Source organism: Scylla paramamosain, chromosome 41, assembly GCF_035594125.1.
Source record: "Scylla paramamosain isolate STU-SP2022 chromosome 41, ASM3559412v1, whole genome shotgun sequence".
In the NCBI taxonomy this organism is placed as follows: domain Eukaryota; kingdom Metazoa; phylum Arthropoda; class Malacostraca; order Decapoda; family Portunidae; genus Scylla; species Scylla paramamosain.
In genome coordinates, this window is record NC_087191.1 from 6,646,967 (window position 1) to 6,661,966 (window position 15,000).

Here is a 15,000-nt window from a genome sequence, read left to right on the forward strand (position 1 = left end):
GGTCAGCTACAAAATGGAATTGTTTTATATTTTTATTTAATTTTGTTTCTTTACTTTTTTTGTTCCATGACATCTGCAGAGAGTCCTCATCTGCAGAGTCTGACATCTGAGAGAGTCCTTGGTAGTAGTAATATATCGTAAAATTAATTGAAATCCCGCATGATCCTCCATTCAAAACTCGCGCCCACTAGGCCATCAAGCAAGAAGCGACATTGTCAAATGTGACAGTGTAATGTAGATGTGTGTGTCCGTCAGTTTTTCGTACTACGCCTTTCCGTGAGGCGGCTGGAGCAGGAAGTTACTGAGCCGTGCTGCAGAGAGGTGAGTACACTCCTGGCCAGGGTGAGGACGAGGCAGTGGCGTGTGCAGTGTGCTGTGCTGCGGAATCAAGGGATGCGGCGGGAGGGTCAGGCTGTCATGGCGGCAGCCTCTCGCGGTCTTGGGTACTGAATGACCAGGCCACAAAGTTTCATATCCCATATCGTAGTTTCCGTGGGTTGATATGCACGATGGAAACGTGGAATGTAACTTGTGATGATCAGTGAAGCTTTCATGGCGATACTACTACCATGACTGAAAATTAGGGAACTATGATTGCCTGGTTAGCTCTCTCTCTCTCTCTCTCTCTCTCTCTCTCTCTCTCTCTCTCTGTGGAAGCTTAATTGCGCTCACTTTCCTAATGGACTGAGTTTGAATGACCGCAGTGAGGGTGCAGTCACAGATAATAGTGATGATGGGCCGGGGCTCCACACAGATCATGGAGAGTAAAACGCGTATTTATGGCCAGGGACCCCCACCACCCATGGCCGTCCTGGTGCGCCCTCCCTATCGGCTGGGTTGTGGGCACGTGTGTGTGTGTGTGTGTGTGTGTGTGTGTTAGAGTTTCATTAGTGTAGTGCATAGATTCCGTTTGGTGCATAGAGCAAGATTTTCGAATTGGAATGATCGTGGCTCATTGCGACTCACGTGCAGAATACTGCGTGACGAGACGAAGTTGCTGATAGTTACTTGTATTGCAGTTTTTGTTATTGTAACACATCTTATTCTGCTTTTATTACGTCCTTCATCCTTAAGCAGTTAATTTCGTGTTGTTTACGTCCAAACATCGAAAACTCAAGCCCCAAATTTTAAGCATAATTTATAATAACGAACAAAATGTATTAAATTATTTTATCCAGAGCCTTTCAGATCAAGATATTGATTGACATCTGCCAGGTACTGCGGGCCATTTATGTAAGTGCTTCAAAAATCATTTTAATTTTATTTTTAGTAGTTTTAATAGGTAAATAATAAATGACTTGAGGATACAATATTAAAGTTTTATTTATATTAATTGTTTAACAGCAGGTATTCTGAAATGTTAACAAGTATGTGCTGCTTATAAAACATGAAAAACAGTACAACACACACTAGGTATGTAACACAGGGCAGAAAATAAAACCAAGGCCTTACTATGAAAGACAGCAGCATTCATAAGAGACTTTTTTTTCCCACACCTGCACAAACATTTGGCAACATCAAGGTGTTTATCAAACACTAATGCCTTATAAGACAGAACACATGGTTAGTTGCATTAAGAGATCACACAAAAGTCATCACTATCTTATAGCATACATATATAGTATACAGCAGCACCAAGAGACATTGCAATGTAAGAACATAAGAAATAAGGGAAGCTGCAAGAATTGACCAGGCTTACACGTGCCAGTCCCTGTATGAAATATACCTACCTATTTCCACCTATTATCCCCATTTATCCATAAACCTGTTTAATCTTCTCTTAAAGCTCCCTAATGTCCTAGCACTAACAACATGATTACTAAATCTGTTCCACTCATCTTCCACTCTTTTTGAGAACCAATTTCTTCCTATCTCTTTCTTAAACCTAAATTTTTCAAGCTTGAACCTGTTATTTCTTTTTCTATCCTGGTTGCTGATCCTAAGAATTTTGCTTACATCCCCCTTGTTATAACCCTTATACCACTTAAAGACTTCTATCTGGCCCCCTCTTAACCTACATCTCTCTAAAGAATGTGAATTTAACAGCTTCAATCTTGCCTCATAAGGAATACTCCTCATCCCCTGTATCCTTTTAGTCATTCTCCTCTGTACTTATTCTAATAGACCTATATCTCTCCTGTAATGTGGGGACCAGAACTGCACAGCATATAACTTTAATATTATTTCGCGCCTTCTACTTTTAACACTCCTAAAAATTAATCCTAATACCCTGTTTGCCGTGTTTTTGGCCTCAATGCATTGCTTTCCTAGATGGAGTTCAGAGCTAACTATAACTTCTAAATCTTTTTCGTACCCTGAACCTACCAGAGTTTCGTTGTTTATTGTGTAGCTACTGTGTGGGTTTCCTCTACCTACACTAAGTACTTTGTATTTGTTGATATTAAACTGCATTTGCCATCTATCTGTCCATTCATTCATCCTATCTAAATCTGCCTGCAAGGCAATAGCATTTGATCTAATTAATTTGACCTAATTCTGACCTAATTAATCTACTTATTTTTGTGTCATCCGCAAATTTACTAACATCACTAATTCCACTATCCAAGTCATTGATATATATTAAAAACAACAATCGCCCTAATACTGATCCCTGTGGCACCCCACTAATTACATGACCCCATTCGGATTTAGAGCTGTTTATTATAACTCTTTGTTGCCTGTTGCTTAGCCATGACCTTATCCAGCCTAACACCTTCCCATCTATCCTGTGTGCCCCAACATTTCCCAGTAGCCTCTGATGGGGTACCTTGTCAAAAGCTTTTACTAAAGTCCAGATATAAGATGTCATAACTATCACCATTATCTACTGCCCCATACACTTTACTGTAAAATCTTAATAAGTTTGTCAGGCAAGACTTCCCCTTCGTGAAGCCATGCTGTGACTGATTTATCAAATTATGTTTGTCTATATGCTCCCTAATGTTCCTTGTTATTATTGACTCTAATATCTTACCTACAACAGAAGTTAAGCTGACAGGTCTATAATTAGACACTAAAGTTTTATCTCCTTTCTTAAAGATGGGTACTACATTAGTCTGCCTCCACATTACTGGTACCTCACCTGACTCAAGTGATTTCGTAAAGACAGAAACTAACGGCGCACTAATAACCTCTTTACATTCCTTAAGTACTCTGGGATATATTTCATTTGGTCTTGGTGTCTTGAACTTTTTTAGCCTATCTCCTGTTCCACAATCTCCTTAGTTATGGAAATATCTGTCAGCTTCTCATTTTCATCTGCTCTAAACATCTTTTCACTATTTGGCATATCCTGCATGTTTTCCTGGATGAAGACAGTTAAGAAATACTCATTCAGAATTTTACTAATCTCTTCCCAGAACTAACCAGCTCCCCATCTACATAGTTGTATTTACCTAGTTGTGAAGTACAGGACAAGAGCCACACTAGGCTTGTGCTGTCCCATCACCATACTAGTTAGGTTATTAGTGAGCTGTTAGTTTCTGTCTTTACGAAATCACTTGAGTCAAGTGAGGTACCAGCAATGTGGAGGCAGGCTAATGTAGTACCTAGATTTCTAGATTTTCTTTAAATTTATGAATTGTCTTTGCACACACAGTCTTATTCTTGAGTTCATTCCACACTGTTATACTTCTGTGTGAGAAGCTGTGTTTCTTGATGTTTTTTTTTTTTTTATGTAGGAAGGACACTGGCCAAGGGCGACAAAAAATCCAATAAAAAAAAAAAATGCCCACTGAAATGCCAGTCCCATAAAAGGGTCAAAGCAGTAGTCTTGAAACCTCCCTCTTGAAGGAATTCAAGTCATAGGAAAGTGGAAATACAGAAGCAGGCAGGGAGTTCCAGAGTTTACCAGAAAAAGGGATGAATGATTGAGAATACTGGTTAACTCTTGCATTAGAGAGATGGACAGAATAGGGTTGAGAGAAAGAAGTCTTGTGCAGCGAGGCCGCAGGAGGAGGGGAGGCATGCAGTTAGCAAGATCAGAAGAGCAGTTAGCATGAAAATAGCAGTAGAAGACAGCTAGAGATGCAACATTGCGGTGGTGAGAGAGAGGCTGAAGACAGTCAGTTAGAGGAGAGGAGTTGATGAGACGAAAAGCTTTTGATTCCACCCTGTCTAGAAGAGCAGTATGAGTGGAACCCCCCCAGACATGTGAAGCATACTCCATACATGGACGGATAAGGCCCTTGTACAGAGTTAGCAGCTGGGGGGGGTGGGTGAGAAATACTGGCATAGACGTCTCAGAATGCCTAACTTATAAAAGCTGTTTTAGCTAGAGATGAGATGTGAAGTTTCCAGTTCAGATTATAAGTAAAGGACAGACCGAGGATGTTCATTGTAGAAGAGGGGGACAGTTGAGTGTCATTGAAGAAGAGGGGATAGTTGTCTGGAAGGTTGTGTCGAGTTTTTGAGGCATTGAACAATACCAAGTTTGCTCTGCCCCAGTCAGAAATTTTAGAAAGATCAGAAGTCAAGTGTTCTGTGGCTTCCCTGCATGAAATGTTTACCTCCTGAAGGGTTGGACGTCTATGAAAAGATGTGGAAAAGTGCAGGGTGGTATCATCAGCGTAGGAGTAGATAGGACAAGAAGTTTGGTTTAGATCATTAATGAATAATAAGAAGAGAGTGGATGACAGGACAGAACCCTGCTAAAAGAGGATGACCAAGACTCAGTAAGGAAAGCCAGATCACCAGTAGAGCAGCCTTGACGGAACCCATACTGGCAATCAGATAGAAGGTTGTGAAGTGATGGATGTTTAAGAATCTTCCTGTTGAGGATAGATTAAAAAACTTTAGGTAGGCAGGAAATTAAAGCAATAGGACGGTAGTTTGAGGAGGTATTTTGCTGATTTTCCTTGGAATGACTACTGCTTCCGTGTCAGAGACCCGTCTTTGTGTGCTGAGCGCATAACAGTGTTGATAGTGTCTGGCATGGAGGCGTACATTCCTCACTCTTTTTCTCGACCTAAACCTTCTAAACCTTGGTTTAACAGAGCTTGTTCTTGTGCTATACATGATAGAGAGGTGGCCCACAAAAGGTAGTTAAGCCTTCCATCATCAGAATCTCATGCACTTGATATTTCTGCCCAGAACCATGCCAAGTCTGTTCTCCAACTAGCCAAAAACTCCTTCATTAACAGAAAGTGTCAAAACCTTTCAAGATCTAACTCCCCTCGTGACTTCTGGCATTTAGCCAAAAATATCTCCCAATAACTTTGCTTCTTCTTCTTTCCCTCCTCTATTTCAACCAGATGGCACCACTGCTATCACATCTATTTCTAAAGCTGAACTCTTCACTCAAACCTCTGCTAAAAACCCTACCTTGGACGATTCTGGGCTTGTTCCTCCCTCTCCTCCACCCTCTGACTACTTCATGCCAGCTATTAAAATTCTTCGCAATGATGTTTTCCATGCCCTCGCTGGCCTAAACCCTCGGAAGGCTTATGGACCTGATGGGGTCCCTCCTATTGTTCTCTGAAACTGTGCCTCTGTGCTTGCACCTTGCCTAGTCAAACTCTTTCAGCTCTGTCTGTCAACATCTACCTTTCCTTCTTGCTGGAAGTTTGCCTACATTCAACCTGTTCCTAAAAATGGTGACCGTTCTAGCCCCTCAAACTACTGTCCTATTGCTTCTGCAAACACTCCTTTTCAATTTCCTTCCATGTCCTCTTGTGTCTCTTGTATCAGGTATCATGAGGTCTTCTCTGTCCAACTTTTCCACTCCTTCCAATATTCTATATATTGCTATCAAATCACCTCTTTCCCTCCTTTTTTCTAGTGTAGTCAGGCCGAATCTCTTCAACCTTTCCTCATAACTATACTCTTTTAAGCTTGCAGGGATTTTAGTTGCAGCTCTCTGGATTCTTTCAAACTTTTTTGTATCCTTTTTCAAACTTGGCGAGCACACTGATGCTGCGTACTCCAATCTCATACGTATCATCCTTGTTATCAATTTTTTTTTTTATCATATCTTCATCAATATAGGAGAATGCTATCTTGATGTTTCTCAGCAGATTATATGTTTCTCCTATAATTTTGTTTATGTGCTTCCCAAATGATAAATTATTAGTAATAATTACTCCTAGATCTTTTTCTTCTCATCTTATAGAGATTTCCTCATTCCCTAAGTAATAGTTGCCAACTGGTCTTCTCACACTTTTTCCAAACCTCATCACACTACATTTTTTAGTATTAAACTCCATGTTCCACCTCAATGACCATTCATTAATCTTAATTAAGTCCTGATTAAAAGCATTGCAGTCCTTTTCATTTGTTACTTTCCTCATAATCTTAGCGTCATCAGCAGAAAGGTTCATGTAACTTTCTACACCTTCTGTCATATCATTTACATAAACTGTGAACATAATAAGTGCAAGTACTGAACCTTGTGGGACTCCACTTATTACCATTTTCCAGTTCAACCTGCTGCCTTTAATTACTATCCTCATTTCTCTGTTTGTCAAAAAGTCAGTCATCCACTTTAACAGTGATCCAGCAAGTCCTCCAATTTTTTCCAATTTCCATATTAGTCTTCTGTGCGGAACTTTATCAAATGCTTTTCTCAAATCTAAGTATATGCAGTCGAACCATCCATCTCTCTCTTGCACTATATCTATTAATCTTGAGTAGAAACTTACCAAATTTGTAACACAAGATCTTCCTTTTCTGAAGCCAAATTGTTTCTCTGTTACCACCTTGTTGTCTTCTAGGTATTCCACCCATCTGTTCTTGATAATCTTTTCACAAATCTTTGCCACCACACTTGTGAGTGATACAGGTCTATAATTTAATGGATCTTCTTTACTTCCAGTCTTGTGGATTGGGGTAATATCCGCCCATTTCCAAACTATGGGTACTCTACCTTTTACCAGGGTGGTGCTAATTATATTGTGCAGCACTGAGGCTAATTGTGAGCTACACTCTTTTAAAATCCAACTTGATAGACCATCAGGACCCATTGCTTTCCTTACATCCAGGTCTTCCAACATAATCTTTACTTCTTCTACTGATCTCCAAATGATCCTCTACTGATCTACAAATCTCCTTTAGATTGGTCCCTTTTTCTAATGCTGTCCTCTCACCTCTGAAATAATTTTCCTTAGTAAACACAGAGTGGAAGTATCTGTTAAAAACTTCATCTACATCTTCTGGGTCATCCACTGTCTCTTCTCATGCTTATTTCATCTTAACTCTTTAATTTTCCATTGATGAATTTATAAAATAATTTTGGTTGGTCTTTACATTTCTCCACAACATTCTTTTCAAAATTTTTCTGATCATCTCTGCGAGTTTTGACATTCGTTCCTCTTCCTTATATAATTGTTCCACAGGTCCAGTCTCTTGTTTTTCTTCCACTTGTTCCATACTTTTTCTCTCCAATCTAGCTGTTGCACATCTCCTGTTGTACCAATCCTTTTTGAAAAGGTTCTCTGTTGATCTTTTGGGTACCCATTTCTCTACTCCCTTATTATAAATGTCCAGGAAAGCTGTCCACTTTTCCTCTATGTCCTCCTTTTGAATAACTATGTTCCAATTCACTTGACTGAAACACTTCCTAAGTTGTCCAAAATTAGTCTTGCTGTAGTTTAGCCATTCTCTCCTGTGGTCCTCTTTCCTTATACTGCGGTTATTATCCATAACTGTGAACTGAATCAGCACATGATCACTTTTTCCTATTGGGTTTATGTATTAAAGGTCTTCTACTATTTCTTGTTCCTTGGTGAAAATTAGATCGAGCCTTGAAGGTGCTTCATTTCCCCTAAATCTTGTGTCATCTGTAACCCACTGTGTCAGGACATTTTCAATAGCCAGGTCTAATAGCTTGTTCCCCCATGATGACTCACTGCCTTCTGTGGTCCAATTCTCCCAAGATATCTCTTTACAGTTAAAGTCCCCCATCAGGATTATATCATCATTTTCCTCAAGCAGCTCTGTCAAACATGTCCTTGTGTCGTCAAGCATTCATCCTTTCTCCAAGAGTTGGAATAGGGGGGAACATAAGTCACCGCAACATTATGGTATCTTCCAATATTCTGTCTTAAGCCTGTTTTCAATACTTCTGCCTCCTCCACTCCATATGTGACAGATTCCACTAATAAATTCTTCCTAACTAGAAGCATCACACCTCCTTGCTGTTTATTCTTTCTATTTCTCATCCAGAGGTTGTATTTTCCTTCACCAATATTTAGTATATCCCCTTCACTTGCCAATTTAGTTTCAACAATTCCCATGATGTCCGGTTTTTCCTCTTTTAAATAGTCTTCCAGTTCCAACACTGCTGACATTAGTTAATTTATGTTCATATATGCTACTTTTAGTCTTCCCCTGCCCCTATCTGCTGCCTTTAATGGACCTATAGTATTCTTATTCTTCATCCTGTATACCTGATAAAATCCCTTGGGGTCCATCTTTGCCTGGCTGGCCACCTTTAATTCATAATTGCTCTTAGCTTTCCTCGATAACCTCCTGACCGTTCTATCTAATTCATTATATTGTGGCCTTAAAACCTCTTCACCTGCCCTTAATCTCTTATATATACTTCTCTTCTGTCCTATATAATGTTTTAATCTAGCAGTCATCAATTTAGGGTCATTTTTCTGTGATCTTATTGCTCTATATGGGATGTTTGCTAGCTGTCCTGTATGCAGTTTGTCTATGAAATATTCATACAACTCATCTACATTTACTTCACCTTATCCTCTCATCGCGGCCCCTTCCATCCTCTCCACTCCCTCATCTACTTACCTTGTCCTCACCTCTCCAATTTCAGCATGACCTGACCCTTCAACATACACCTATCTCCCCCTTTCTCTGCTCCACCCCTTCCGGACACATCTTCCCTCCTCTTGTCCTTCACCCTCACACCTCACCTCACCTCTCTTATCCTGCCTTATCTTATCTCTCTCAACTCCATCCCAGACCTGACCTCACCCTGTAACCATTACTGGTCAACTCCTTGGAGGTATCATTTTAATTCCTCAAAATCTGCTCTCCTAAAGTCAGGTATTTTACTAGTGTTTTTACTTTTAAAAGTTTCTTCCCATTTTAATTTGTACCTAATTTCCCAATGGTCACTGTTGCCTAGCTGTCCTCTGACCTCTATCTGAATGACTGCTTCCTCCCTGTTAGTAAGAATTAGATCTAGAATATTGTTCCCCCTTGTGGGTTCTACGACTACTTGTTTAAAAAAATTATCCTGAATTAGCTTAAGAAATTCCTCTGCTTCCTTGTCACCCACCATCAGGCTCCAGTTGATATTCCTAAAACTAAAATCTCCTATCACACATACCTGACTGTGCCTTCCTGCTCTATTTATTACCTGCCACAGTGAGGTGTTAATTTCCTTTGTACTGTTTGGTGGCCTGTACATTACTCCCAGTACTACTGACTGTGATCCTTCCTTAACATATACCCATATCAACTCTGTTTTGAATGTACATCAGGAGGTAACTGAGTCAGCATAGCAAGGCTACACCACCTAACAGAGAATGCAAAGACTTCCAAATTAGAACAAATGACATGGCAACTCAATACTGCATACAACAACAACAACAACAACAACAACATTGAAGTAAAGATATACAGTGGGCATATGGCAGCTAAAGATATAGTGTTAATAACATGTAGCTAACCAAAGAAAATTTCAGAGAAGAGAAGCATTTATGTCACCACAAAGTAAACATGCAGAATTTAAATAATTCCTGCATATGCTGTAACAGACAGCACAAACCTGATGAAATGCTGCATTACATGAGAAAAATAAGAGGACTGATATCAAATGTTACTGTAAGATATATCTAAAATTATATATATTGTGAGAAAATACATTATGAGAGATATCTTATATATATGAATAATGCATCATGATAAAATGAAGAAAACATTATATAAGAACATAAGAAATAAGGGAAGCTGCAAGAAACGACCAGGCTTACATGTGGCAGTCCCTGTATGAAATATACCTACCTATTTCCATCTATTATCTCCATCCATAAACTTGTCTAATCTTCTCTTAAAGCTCTCTAGTGTCCTAGCACTAACAACATGATTACTGAGTCTGTTCCACTCATCTATCACTCTATTTGAGAACCAATTTTTTCCTATCTCCTTCCTAAACCTAAATTTTTCAAGCTTGAACCTGTTATTTCTTGTTCTACCCTGGTTGCTGATCCTAAGAATTTTGCTTACATCCCCCTTGTTATAACCCTTATAGCACTTAAAGACTTCTATCAGGTCCCCTCTTAACCTACATCTCTCTAAAGAATGTAAATTTAACAGCTTCAACCTCGCTTAGTAAGGAATACTCCTCATCCCCTGTATCCTTTTAGTCATCCTCCTCTGTACTGATTCTAATAGACCTATATCTTTCCTGTAATGTGGGGACCAGAACTGCACAGCGTAGTCTAGATGAGGTCTGACCAGTGCCAAGTATAACTTTAACATTACTTCCGGCCTTCTACTTTTAACACTCCAAAAAATGAATCCTAGTACCCTATTTGCCCTGTTTCTGGCTTCTATGCATTGTTTGCCTAGACAGAGTTCAGAGCTAACTATAACTCCTAAATCTTTCTCGTACCCTGTACCTACCAGAGTTTGGTTGTTTAATGTGTACCTGTTGTGTGGGTTTCCTCTACCTTCGCTAAGTGCTTTGCATTTATTGATATTAAATTGCATTTGCCATCTATCCGTCCATTCATTCATTCTATCTAAATCTGCCTGCAAGGCAATGGCATCCGATTATGAAGGATAAAATACAGCATCCTGAGCTTGGACATGGGACATGCAATGAGACAGTAGGACAAGAGCAGAATAGCAAGAATACAGTGAAAAGAAAAACAAAAACCCTTAGAAAGAAATTTTGTGCACACATCTGTGTACTGTATGCAAATTTACTATTCAACTTTTCATATTTAGTTCTTCTTCCTATTTCCTATTTAGGGACATAAAATACTCCAAGTCTGATTAAAGTAAAGCTTTTGGGTAGTTGCTGAAACACATGCAGAAGCAACACAAACTTATGACAGGTAAAGAAAATACACTTTTCCTCATTGGGGAATGAAAAGGCCACCTAAATCACAAATCTAATCTGCCTCACTGCTGCTGTCTAACTGATGGCTGGTATCTGACAAAATATCCTTGTCATGTGACATTCACGAGGCTCAAAAATCTTCTTCAAGCACAGTCAGTTACATGGAAAAGATTATGAACTAGAAGTAGTCTGATGCCATCACTATATCTTCACATTTAGAGTTAGTAACTGAAGTCAATCTGAAGTAATCCAAGTCTTAGTCTTGGCTAGGAAGTATGGTTCATCGTTCATCCAATTAATAACTAAGGTAAAGGAACTGAACAAAGACCAGTCATGCCACAGCACCTGAAGTGCTGTCTTGTTAGAGTATGTGAATGGCAGTTTCCATGATGCTCTTGCATTCCTTGCAAATTTTACAATATTTAGCAATAAACATCATTAAAATGAAGAGTAACTAAACTATTTCAATAATGAAAAGGATCTATGCACCTGATATACATGCCTGTACTGCAATAAGGACAGCTTTTTGTCCCAGTAAGCCTACCATGGAATGTGTCTATTCTGTTCATTACTTGAAAATCCTACACATGTTGAATTTACCAGTTAGGAGCAAGTCTCATATTTTAGCTGATGATCATTCAAAATTCAGCATTTAATTATATTACCCTGTATGCACTTTACTTTTCTCCTTTAAAACAGTGTTACAGTCTCATCACCATTGATGGCAAACATGCCAAGATTCTAAAAGAACATTGTATTCTCTCTTGGTCAGAGAAAGAAAAAAAAAAGTGCAGTTACTCTAGTATGTCTTAAACCTAATGAACATGTCATCACACTACATAATATCAATCTTTCCCAGATAAAAGGAATATCCTAAAAAAAACATTTCCATTTCTCATTAGTTCTCTAATCACAAAAAGAAAAAAAAAAAAAAGAAAAAAAATGCATGGTTTCCAAGTTTCAAACTCTTGTCATGTCCACCAATATCCTTGCCTCCAATAATGGAATAAAAAACCTGGTCAAAATTAAACAAATCTTTGATGATACTCATTACATGAGATATTTTGCCTTGAAGTAACTTGCTTTACAGGACTGCCAGAATTTGTTGCTCCTACTAACAAAATGTTTTTTCAATGAGAAATGTAGTGATTACTGTAATCCTTTTAGGACTGTAATAACATACTGCTACAGCAAGTTGCCTCCTCCACTTCCTCCTCCACTGTCACACTAATCAAAGCATATCACTGATGTCCATTGAAAAATTACAGCATCCTGGGAGGCAGAAAATCTGCTGCTCTTTGCATCAATTGCTGTGGTATTGTGCTGGTCTTCCTTCCAGATTGCTGGACTGTCTTGTGTGTTGTGGATGGTGTCCCTGTAAATATGGAAATATGGAATATGTTTGCATATTTTGTATTATTATCATTAGCATACTAGTATATGCATTTATTTTCTTGAATAATGCTATTACCTCTGTTAGTAACAGAATAGGTTAACAACTTTTCTGTTTCTGTCTCACCTCTGCCATCTTAAACTTTTCCCATACCCACAAGATCTGTCCTCTTCAAGTAAGTGATTAACAGGAATTATAAACCTTATATGCAGTCATTATTCCCACCACATCTTTTCCTTGCCAAAAACATCTTATAATACTTGTTCACATTGCTCATCACAGTTAATATGCTTGACTCAGATGAGCCAGTTGTGTCTCCTTTCCTGCTGTAAGCCACTTTACCACAATATAATCTGTAAAAAGAAGCATTTTGTTAATTAGAAAGCAAAGATTGGACAAAATAAAGTTATAAATATTGTGAAATATTAGCATATAAAGAAATGTATGATTGTGTTTGGACAGATGGTGAAAGAAGATAGGACTTGTTAGTAGTGGAGATAGAAGTTGGTTTATTATTTTCTGTTTATTCATATTTATATTCATGTTCATATTTATATTCAAATTACTGTTTATTTTTTGTTTATTTATTTATTTATTTTTGGAGAAAAATAACCATGATTTCTTCCCATCTGTTTTTAATTTTAGCATGATAAGTTTAGATTTAAAGAGAGGAAGTGGTTCTCAAACAGTGGTAGATGACAGGAGTAGGCTCTGTAATTAGGTTGTTTGTACAGAGTCAACAGGGAGCTTGAAAAGAAGATTAGACAGATTTATGGATGGGGATGATAGGTGGAAATAGGTAGATATATTTTATACATAGAATGCTATGTGTAGCCTTGATGGCTTCTTGCAAATTCCCTTTTTTCTTACTTTCTTAGAAAATGGGTTAGATAATATTGAGAATTATGAGATTGCTGAATGGTATCTGCTAGCAAATATGTATATATTGAAATGAAAGCTCATCTTATAATGTAATATAGTACATACAGTGTATAGGCTTCAGTATGGTTGTGAATGTTATTAATCAATATTTAGGATCTGTTGTTTATAAACTATTTCATCATGAATGTCATTTAACGACATTTACCATAACTAAATTAAACATTACTGGTTATGACACAGTTGTGTAGTCACAGAAATGCTGTGTGGTATGTGTCTGAAGTTCGTTTATCTGCAGGAATTGGAGCTGCATTGTTCAGATGTGTTGTGCTGCTGGTATGCTTGAGCTCAAAATTTTCCATGTGGACAGACTGCTTGTGCTCCACACATGGCTTTCCCAAGACTTGGAGCCACTGCAATCACCTGGAATCATATTTAATTAAATTGGTAAATTCTTACTTAAATTCTGAAAGTATAATGAAAATATTTTTATATAAGATAAAGAAACAATGAAAACTTGGTTCATATTCATATTTCAAGAAGCAGTAAGGGAAAAGAATTTGCAGCCAGACAGATGCCCAGAAATAGTTTTACCCACTCATAGGCTATGTTGGGATACACACATGTATATGACACCAGCTCCCACATACCAGGTTTGCTTATTCATGTAATGCCAATCATACATAGTCACATACAACACAAATTAATATACACATGGTACTTCCATTCTGCCTCATTAAAAATGGACATTTACCTGGTGCTCTGTACTCGTATTGCACACCACATTTAACTTGAAATGATTTGAACATGCTAGATATCTTGCCATGTAAGACGTTCCTGTTATATGCAATTATTACACACGCCATGGTATTTCATTCATCAAGCAATAGTTGTGGCTGGCAGCGTCAGCTCAGTAATCGCTTGTTTAAAGACACTGTATTTTTGTATTTTCTGCTAATGACCAAAATATCCCCCCCCACAAAAAAAAAAAAAAAAAAAAAAAAAAAAACCGTCTGGCAGCCCAGAGGAATAAGTACAGCTGAGCCCATGGGAGTGTGCGGCTTTTCTTGTCCCACACAGCAACAGAGGCGAGAGGCATCACAGAGCGGCATGTATGTAGGAACACAGGCGTGGGCAGCGTTGTGATGGGCTGGGATTTTGTTTACATGATTCGAGCTGAGCGTCGACGGTTCTGCCCTCTCCAGTTTCTGCCACGAACATACCAGGGATCGGATTCCCCCCATTGGGTATCCCCTTCTCCTTCCCTCCAGGACACAGCTCTCTCTTGTGCATCACAGAGCGGCATGTACAGCACAGTGTACACACAGGCGTTGGCAGCGGTGTGGTGGGCTCTGGTTTTTGTTTACATGTTTCGAGCTGAGCGTTGACGGTGCTGCCCTCTCCAGTTTCTTGCCACGAGCATACCAAGGATCGGGTTCCCTAACATTCCCCCGCCCCCATTAGGTATCCCTCCCCCTTCCCTCCAGTGTACAACTCTCTCTTGTGTGAGCAGCATATGACTGCGATTTTCCCGCAGATTATTTTCAGTCATCAATCAAAACCGTGTGTGATAACAGCTATTTGGAGTTCATCTTATCCCCCATATAACCAAAAGAGTATCAGAAAGATGCTAACACACACACACAACATAATGATCCCTTCCATGCACATCACCTATTATTACTCTTCCCTCCTGCTG

General features: G+C 38.8%; 1 protein-coding gene and 1 long non-coding RNA gene across 8 annotated transcripts in view; one reads left to right on the forward strand and one right to left on the reverse strand.

Moving 5' to 3' along the window:
- The window catches only part of LOC135092872 (uncharacterized), a 66,915-nt gene that overhangs the window by 25,687 nt on the left and 26,228 nt on the right, over positions 1–15,000 (forward strand). For 2 of the 7 annotated variants that reach the window (XR_010263104.1, XR_010263105.1), the window contains exon 1: positions 76–321. The exons of 4 other annotated variants lie outside the window; for them this stretch is intronic. The gene's annotated coding sequence lies outside the window, so the exon portion shown is untranslated. Of the gene's footprint in view, positions 1–61; positions 322–15,000 lie in introns of those variants that run through there. One more of the 7 variants, XM_063991621.1, reaches the window with a different exon arrangement.
- The window catches only part of LOC135092871 (uncharacterized), a 13,835-nt gene continuing 141 nt past the window's right edge, over positions 1,307–15,000 (reverse strand). Inside the window, exons 1-4 of the long non-coding RNA XR_010263101.1 lie at positions 14,056–15,000; positions 13,531–13,724; positions 12,549–12,775; positions 1,307–12,404 (exon numbers count right to left, since the gene is read on the reverse strand). The exon at positions 14,056–15,000 is cut by the window's right edge and continues 141 nt beyond it. This is a non-coding gene — a long non-coding RNA (uncharacterized LOC135092871). The remainder of the gene's footprint in view (positions 12,405–12,548; positions 12,776–13,530; positions 13,725–14,055) is intronic.